The 8,824-nt window shown below is 39.0% G+C and overlaps 1 long non-coding RNA gene across 1 annotated transcript; it reads right to left on the reverse strand.

Annotated features, from left to right (window-relative positions):
* Positions 1–1,289: 1,289 nt before the first annotated feature.
* Positions 1,290–7,173, reverse strand: LOC111095367. The gene is made up of 3 exons (XR_005356353.1): positions 7,034–7,173; positions 3,051–3,133; positions 1,290–1,423 (listed from the first exon to the last, which is right to left on the reverse strand). It is a non-coding gene; the product is annotated as an uncharacterized LOC111095367 (long non-coding RNA).
* Positions 7,174–8,824: the final 1,651 nt, after the last annotated feature.

Here is an 8,824-nt window from a genome sequence, read left to right on the forward strand (position 1 = left end):
AAGTGAACCAAGTTGATGGAATTTAATGAACTTCTCATGGTGAATCTGCATTGCAGGGTTCAGGTAACAGCCCAGACATCATCCTCAGACCACATACTCCTGGGCTTTCTAGCACATCACCTGGTTATGCCCCATAACATTCCCTCCATCTACCATGCTCTGGTCTATTTCTGTGATTTTTCATTTATATTTTGTTTCCCTTCCAAAGAATGGCAGAATAATTAAAAGAGGGAATTTGTGTGTTCCATTTACCACCTTATCCTCAACCTTCATCACTATGTCAGGTGGAAAAGATACAACAACACAAACAAATCAGAAAACGTCATGCATTATTTCATTTGTGTATTGAAAAGTAACTATTCTAGTAGGGATGGGGACAGGGGGTAAAAGGGGCCAGGGATCATACAGACTAAAACCATGTAGAGGCAAGATTGTGAATGACCTTGTATTCCATATTGTGGAATTAATGGCAGTGGATAACCATGACATTTTTTAAGCACAGGTCAGGGTTGAGGATATGATCATATCTCTTGTTAGATTGTTCGAGTTTTGGGTTATCTCCTGGAGGGAGAAGCTGTAAACCTACTCTAACCCACCCTTGTAGAGAGAATCTTACCCATACTGGAAATCCTAAGTCAAACTCAGCTAGGAACCTCTTGGACTTTGAAAAGTCTTGGGTTCCCTCCCACCCAGGCAATATCTGTATTTTTGCTTTTCTGCAGGAAAAGTTAAAATATCTCATTTTAGATGGGAATTCTCTCCACCCAGGGCATGAAGATATGTGCCACCCAAAATTGTAAAACAAATTTTGTTTGATGTTGGAAAGCCCCCATACATTTAGGGGGCAATTCTCCTGATTGTTCTAGTTTGGGCAGAGAGTGACTATGTTGACATTCCCTAGGCCAAACAGCTGTGGGCAGTGGGGGATTGAACCAGGAGCAAGACAGAACAACAGAAAAATATGAGCCCAAAATGAGAATCAGCTGAGGTTCAGTCACTCAATCAACAAGGAGCTAAGATGGAAATGTGGCACCATACACATGCATAGGAGGAGCACATCATCGGAAGAAACACACGCTACCCCAAAATGCTCCAGTTCATCTCACAAAAACTAGTCGAACCCTGAGGTCCATATGCAAGTCGGTATTGCAACGTGTTTCACTTTTCCAAAACAAATTCTTAAACAATTTTATTAAAATGATATTTTAAAAACCTCGTGCATAGTTACTGACATTTCTTAGAAATGCTTACTCTAGAATTTCTTTTTGTATTTTTAATTATTTTTATTTGTTTGTTATTTACTTTAGGTATTATTATTTTTAACATTTATCCAGAATTCACTCTTGAAAGTACAGTTGGTGCCTCTTCTTGGTGAAGCCTCTTAAAATAGGGAGTCTTCATATTCTGTGCATGATGGATGTCTCTGAAAATAGAAGAACAGCTTGACTGTACGCACATGATTTTGTTGGACTCCTTGGAAATGGGGTCCATGGTCATTAATGAAGAACCTCACTCTTGAGTATCAAAACCATGCCTTACCACAAAGGTAGCACTGGTCTTTACTTGGGGTGTGTTAGAGCCTCAAACAGTGGTCCAGGGCTCTGGGTTCATCACTTCTAGACTCCTGAGATCCGAGAGTTGAAAGAAAAGAGTGTAAAGGGTCTCAGGAGTTGGCTTTTCTTGGAAAACCCTTAGAGAGAGGTCCCTGCACATCATGGAGATCAAGTACAAGCCACATTTCTTGGAAAAGATATTTGGCAAGAAGAGAGAATCTTCTTGGCATCTCCAATCACTACTGGTAATTCAGATCAAATTGGTACCTATTTCTTTCCTAATTTTTAAAAATATTAAGTACGGGTACTTGGGTGGATTGGCAGTTTAAGACTCTGACTCTTGATTTTCACCCTAGTCATGATCTCCGGGTCATGAGATGGAGCCCCACATTGGGCTCTCTGCTGGGTGTGGAGCCTGCCTACTTAAGATTCTGTCTCTCTCCCTTGGTCCCTCCCCCTACTCGTGCATGATCTCTATCTTTCTCTCTCTAAAAAGAAAAAAAAAATAAAAAACCAGATGTATTTGTACTCATTTTATATTATTGATGAATATGACATTTAGTTTTCAAGTCACAAGTTCTAAGGGTTCTCCACTGGTTTTGTTATGCAAATCAGCATACCAATTTGCAGGTAGGTAATAATTACATGGCTGTCTAAAGATCTCCATAATTTAAACAAGTTCATTGCCATTCTTATCTCTCCCTAGATATATACATTTTTAGGAGATCACTACTCAAGATCGAATTTAAAAGTGCTTCTAGCTTCATGGGACAGTTCTTCTGTTTAGAAAACAACAGAATGTTTGCTGGATTTCTAGTAACTAGATTCTGTTTTGATGGCTTAATCCTGATTTTACAGTCCAATCTTTTCTGGGTAGAGTCCCAAACCTGATTCTGAAAGTTCCTAACTTTACATACAAGGAAAGGAGTTCAAAGCTGATCTCTGATACATCCAAGGTTCATTTGATGTGGGAAACCAGACATATAAACTAGCGTTGTTGCGAATTATATGTTTATCTCCATGAAAGCTGCAGTGAAAAACTCCTGCCAAACCTAACTTAACCACACTGAATTTCATGGTGGAAGTTCCAGTTAAGAGAGTCAAAGATTCCCTGGCTTCTCACCAATCTCTCTATTAATGCATATCCTGACTGTTTTAATATACGTGTGAGAAAGACACTACATTTTGCATTCATAGTTTTTCTTGAGAAAAAGAATTCAGTGAATGTTTTCTTCAGTTCTAAAGCCTTTTTTTTTCAATACAGATACAGAGCTCCTCCTAAAAGGGAACAATATTTTAAATTAATTAGGTACATAGTTTACTTCCAGAGTGAACAAGGCAGCCTGCCGTATTCTGCAAACTTCTTACTCATGTATAGATATCATCTGTATCGCCAGTGTAGTTAGGTCCTTGTGCTATGCTCACAAACAAGATGCTTTTCCAGCCTCTCCAGCAGGATAGAATGCTTCTCATCTTGGAATGGTTTCTATCACTCACCAAGTGTTTATTAAGTACCCATGCACCAGGCACGGGTGTGCAGCAAACAGGTGGAGAAGGAGCCTCAGGGAATTCATAGCCTACTGCAAAGAGAGATCACAAATGAGTTGGAACAATAAGGTGGTGCAATGAGTGTTATGCTTAGAAAGGCCCTTCTCACAATAGGCCATCTCCCCATTGTGCAGAGCTGCTATGGCTTTTCTCCAACACAGAGAAAGATTCTGAGACAGCTCTTCTAATGTTTGGGTTTTGAATGTCTAGATCCACCTCTGAGCAGTCTGGATGTAGGAGAGAAGATGGTATTAGACTATAGGGCTCAGACCCTGGCTCTGTCATTTTCAGACTATATGACTTGGGCGACTTGGGCCAAGTTACTTAATTTCTCTGTGACTCAGTTTTCACGTCTATAAAATGGGCCTCATGAAAGTACCTATCTCATAAGAATGGTTGTCAAGGTTAAAATATGTAAGAAGCACAATAAGTGTTCTAAGTGTTAGATATCTTTATCTAAAATATCTTAGATATCTAAACATATCTAAGTTTTAGATAGTTTTCTACTAAATAAATATTTGTTAAATGAATGAATAGATCTAGAATCTTTTCTTGTGATCCAAGTAGAATTCAGTGTGATGAATCACATTTTATAAAGAGAGAAAGTGAGTCAAGAGTATTTTAGGGTGTTTATTGTTTCAGTTTTTAAGGTTACAGATAATGAAATTCATCTCTCTTAATTTATGGAGGCAGAAGAAGGACAATAATGAAAGGCGCCTGGGTGGCTCAGTCCCTTAAGTGTCTGCCTTTCGCTCAGGCCTTGATTTCAGGGGTCCTAGGATCGGGCTCAACTTGGGGCTACTACTTAGTAGGGAGCCTACTAAGAAGGAATCTGCTTCTCCCTCTCCCTCTGCCCCTCGTCCTGCCACTCACGGGCACACACACGCGCTCTCTCTCTCTCTTTCTAATAAGTAAATAAAATCTTTAAAAAGAAAGGATAGTAATGAAATACATTATTTCACTTCTAAGGACAACCTCCTCATGAAGAAAAGATTCTTGTCTCTATTTTAGGGGGTTTATGGATCAGGAAACTAGTCTCTATAAGGCTGAGGAACTCTGCAGGCAGTTATGGAAAGCTAGTGAGTCGTGGTGTTGGGATTCAAACTCAAGTCTGGCCAGAAATTGATCTTGCTGCTCCTGGATGAAGATACCTTGCCAGAGGTCAGAGAGAGAAATTAGAGGCACAGTCAGGATTCAAAAGTTCTGCGGTGACCATCAAGATCATGGCTCTGTGGCTCTATTCAGACTAAGCATTCTGTTTTCCTACCTTAAATTCCTTTCTCTACTTGTAAATAACCCTGTTTGCTAATCAAGCAATAGTATCTGTAGATGATTCAACCAAGAAGATTTGGAATTTTCATGTGTTTCATTCATTTCTGGAAATACAGTCATGAATAAGTCACAATCTCATTAACTCTCCTGCTTGCCTTCCAAGCTTGGTTTTTCAAAATCAGAGAGCATTAGAACTTAAAATAATGCCTCATGATTGACTCAGAACAGATCGTTTTATGCCTGCACTATAACTTCAGGAAATGATTAAAATAATCCATATTGGGGCAGCCCCTGTGGCGCAGCGGTTTAGCGCCGCCTTCAGCCCAGGGCGTGATCCTAGAGACCCGGGATCGAGTCCCACGTCAGGCTCCCTGCATGGAGCCTGCTTCTCCCTCTGCCTGTGTCTCTGTGTGTGTGTGTGTGTGTGTGTGTGTGTGTGTGTGTGTGTGTGTGTCATGAATAAATAAATAAAATCTTTAAAAATAAATAAATAAAAATAAGATAAAATAATCCATAATGGAATAATACCACAACCGGAACTACTTTTTCTTCTAGTTTTTTGTTTTATTGAGAAACTCTTGATATATAAAAACATAAAATTATAGCCATTGTTCTTTTTAAATCGTATTATTACATAATTTGGGAGCCAAATAGAAAACTTGTGAAATCCAGTGGTGATTGTTCAGTGTTCTGTAGTTTGTTGTTTATTTAGGGATGGAGGTGTACATCTCATTTGGGGGAGAGATGTTAAGATAATTGTGTCAATGGCTTCAGTTCTGGGATCCCTGGGTGGCGCAGCGGTTTGGCGCCTGCCTTTGGCCCAGGGCACGATCCTGGAGACCCGGGATCGAATCCCACGTCAGGCTCCCGGTGCATGGAGCCTGCTTCTCCCTCTGCCTGTGTCTCTGCCTCTCTCTCTCTCTCCGTGTGACTATCATGAATAAATAAATTAAAAAAAAAAAACCAAGAGTAGTTTAAAAAAAAATGGCTTCAGTTCTGAGCTAAAAAATGAACTGTGACCATATTTCTATTTCTAGGATGCCCAGAGCAGGAATAAATTTTAGAAACTTAGGAAAGTTTTTGTTTTTTGTTTTTTTAAAGATTTTATCTACTTATTCATGAAAGACACAGAGAGAGGCAGAGACATAGGTAGAGGGAGAAGTAGGTTCCCTGCGGGGATGCTGGTGGGGGACTCCATCCCAGGATCCCGACCTGAGCCAAAGGCAGATGCTCAACACTGAGCCAGCCACCCAGGTGCCCCAGAAGTTGGGAAAGTTAAGAATTGGCCATGGGTGCATTTTCTTTCAAGTCTGCACATCCAAAAATACAAGAATATGTTAGGAATCCCAGAAACATTTATTAATTGAGTACATGAATGAATACAGACTTGAGATCAACTTAATAAACCCAGAATTTGCACAGTAACACTTTTAATATATGTTGTAATTTGATCTTATTTTAGAATATGTTATATATGTTGCTACATAGCAAGTATAAAGGAAACATGCCTATAAGCCTTCTCTAATGTTCTATTTGTCTAATGCTTCAACTGCTAATAGAGCATACGAGGTAAATTAATTACAGTTTTTTTCCAGCACAAAAATAGATTTATTAAACATAGCTTTAGAATTGGTCACATTTTGGCATCTTCACATTTTAGACCTCTCTGGTTATTTCTCTATGTAGGCAAGTGAATGGAGAAATCTGCACCCATAAGGCCAGCATTTTGAAAGAGAACATTCCTAACGGCATGTGAGATTTTGCACCTGTAATTATTTTGGGGTACAAAATTGGCTACACCAATAATTGCTCCTATAAACAGCTAATTGTAGCTGCTGTTAGCCACTTGTGGGTGTAATTAGCTGCTTGCCCTTAATCTTCATGGAATGCCCAATTCTCCCTATAATTAGTCAATTGTAGATGCTGTTACTTTCACAAGAGAGGAAAGACTGGATTATCTCCCTTAAAAATTGTGAGATCAAATCTTTACATTTAAATCTCAGTTTATAGAAAGTGTGAAGAGAAATGATCCCACTCGTAAAATGGATTAGAGATAGCTTCAGTCTCCCTGTCTGTCTCTTAGAGACTGCATGCCCAACAGATGCTACAGGGGCATCTTTACCACAAAATTTATTTTTGTCTATGTAGTGTTAGCTGGTATTATTATTTTAATTTCTTAATAATTGTACTCCTACTGGAAATGTGCACAAAATATGTAAGGTTTCTCTGGGCACTCACATAATAAAATTCTGCTATAAAGAGCCCCAACTTACAGAGGTTTGTTTATACAACGGGTTTACAAAGCTTAACAAATCTAGAGGCAGAACATCTGAACGTCTGAATTAAAACTTCAGCTCTCGTTGGCTGACTGCATGGCTGTGGGTGAGCTACTTAACTTTGCTAGCCTTAATATTCTCCTCCATAAAGTGGGGACAACGACTCCTCTGCCCGTCTGGGTGAGAACTGCACAGTGCCCAAACACATGCGTAACCATCCCAGGCACTTGAGGAATATTTCTTACTATAGCAAGTGTAATTCAATTCTTCAGGCTTTTTGTAAAGCATGGCATCCTTTCCCAGTATAGTGCTGAAATTCAGTTTTGCTATTTGCTCCAAAAATGGGAGCTACCATACAAAATTAAAATTCTCTCTAGCCATTACCTGTTTCCTCTTCTGTGGATTTTTAGAATCATAGAATTTTCTTTTTTTAAAAGCATGGATATTTTCAAATGGCAAATTTTAGTAGAGTGTAATTAATTTTAGGCTATTACTCTGACATGATAGTTGTGCATATATATATTCTATACTGTAACACATTGTACATATGAATATGAACTTGTATTGTGTGGGTATCATCACTCTCTGAAGTCACAAAGGATTCTCAGAATTCTAACCTTTACACCATCTTTGTGAGCCAAATGCCCCTCCCAAGTAAGGGAAAGGGTAAGATACAGAGAACTGTCCAGGATGTGAGCCATGGGGCTGACAACAGAATCCCAGGCTTCATCCAAGTGTGGCTTTTCCTATTATTTAATTCTGGGAAGAAAACTCTAAAGTGTTCTACCACTCTTGGGATAATTTGAATCTTAACTTTAAACTATAGCATTTCTGTTACGGGCATAAATCATCCTCTGCCCAAAAGATTTTAGATAGATAGGTAGATAGATAGATCGATCAATCGATCCTGATTATCATATGAGTGTTCACATGTCTGTACATTTGAGTGTGTGTGTGTGTGTGTGTATCTGTATGGATGTGTGAGTGAATAATGTTGTCATAAAATAGACTGGAAGCCTTGGGAGCTTGAAGCAATATCTTTCTCCACTAAACTGCTTTATTACTGCCATTCCCTCCCTCCTGGGCATGCAGTCAGCTGAGACTAGGCCAAATTGGCAGTCATTTTCAGAGAGGCTGGCAGGCCCGTGATCTCTGGGAGTTCCCGGCCAGTCTCTCTCTCTCTCTCTCAACCAGCCCTTCCAAGGGGCAGTAGCAGCTTTGACTCCCGGGCTGCAGTTTCCCTGGGTGGGGTCAGGAGTCAGGACCGATATCAATTTCTATCTTAAAGTCATACTGTGAAGGCCTTCTCTACCTCCTGTGGTATTTTTGTAGTGACAGCTCTTTCTGACTTCCCTCCTGATTCTCCGACTTCACCGCCTAGCAGCATGCCAGAATCCTTATGAGTGGCTGGAAGGAAGAGTCCCTTTGGTGACCAACGGGTTAAATTGATAACATAGTTTTTCTAAAAAAAAAAATAATTTGGGGAGATGTGTTGACTGTTGATAAGCAGACCTAAAATAATAACAGCAGAGGCTGCTTATCACGAGCAAGCAATAGTCCTATGACAATGTTCTAGCTGATGAAAAAAATGGGAACAAAAATTAATAGTGACAGTACTGTAGAAACAAGCCATAAATTCGATACTAAGTCATAAAATACAGACTAACCCAATAAACACATGCTACTGTTATTATATTAATATTGTTAAAAATATCATAACATTTTAAAAATGGAATGGAGGTAGAAAAGCACTTTTTTTAGTGGTCATTTTCACTCAGTGTGGCTTGGAGGCAGAGGATCTGTTGTTTTTTTGGGAAGGGATTTTGTTTGGCTTTTTTTTTTTTTTTTTAAGGTAAAACCACTAAAACTCTTAGTGCAGTAAAGAACCTGACTTGGAAACATAACAAGTGCAAAATGATCACATTTCTACAAAGAGGGGATGAGAGAAGGAAATAATATTCATTGAAGGCTTTTGTAGGAGTCAAGCATTTTGCATTTGTAATGTCGATTAATCGGGGAAAAGAACATTTCCAATAGGACTTATCTTCCAGTTTGGAGCAAAGAAAAAAAAGAATTAATCCAAAAAAAAAATAATAACTTTTTTGAGAATGTCTGATTAATGCCTGTTTCCCTCTGGATATTTATCCTTCAAGAAATAGTTTCATTCCAGACAAT

The sequence above is a fragment of the Canis lupus genome, chromosome 3 (assembly GCF_011100685.1).
Source record: "Canis lupus familiaris isolate Mischka breed German Shepherd chromosome 3, alternate assembly UU_Cfam_GSD_1.0, whole genome shotgun sequence".
In the NCBI taxonomy this organism is placed as follows: Eukaryota; Metazoa; Chordata; class Mammalia; order Carnivora; family Canidae; genus Canis; species Canis lupus.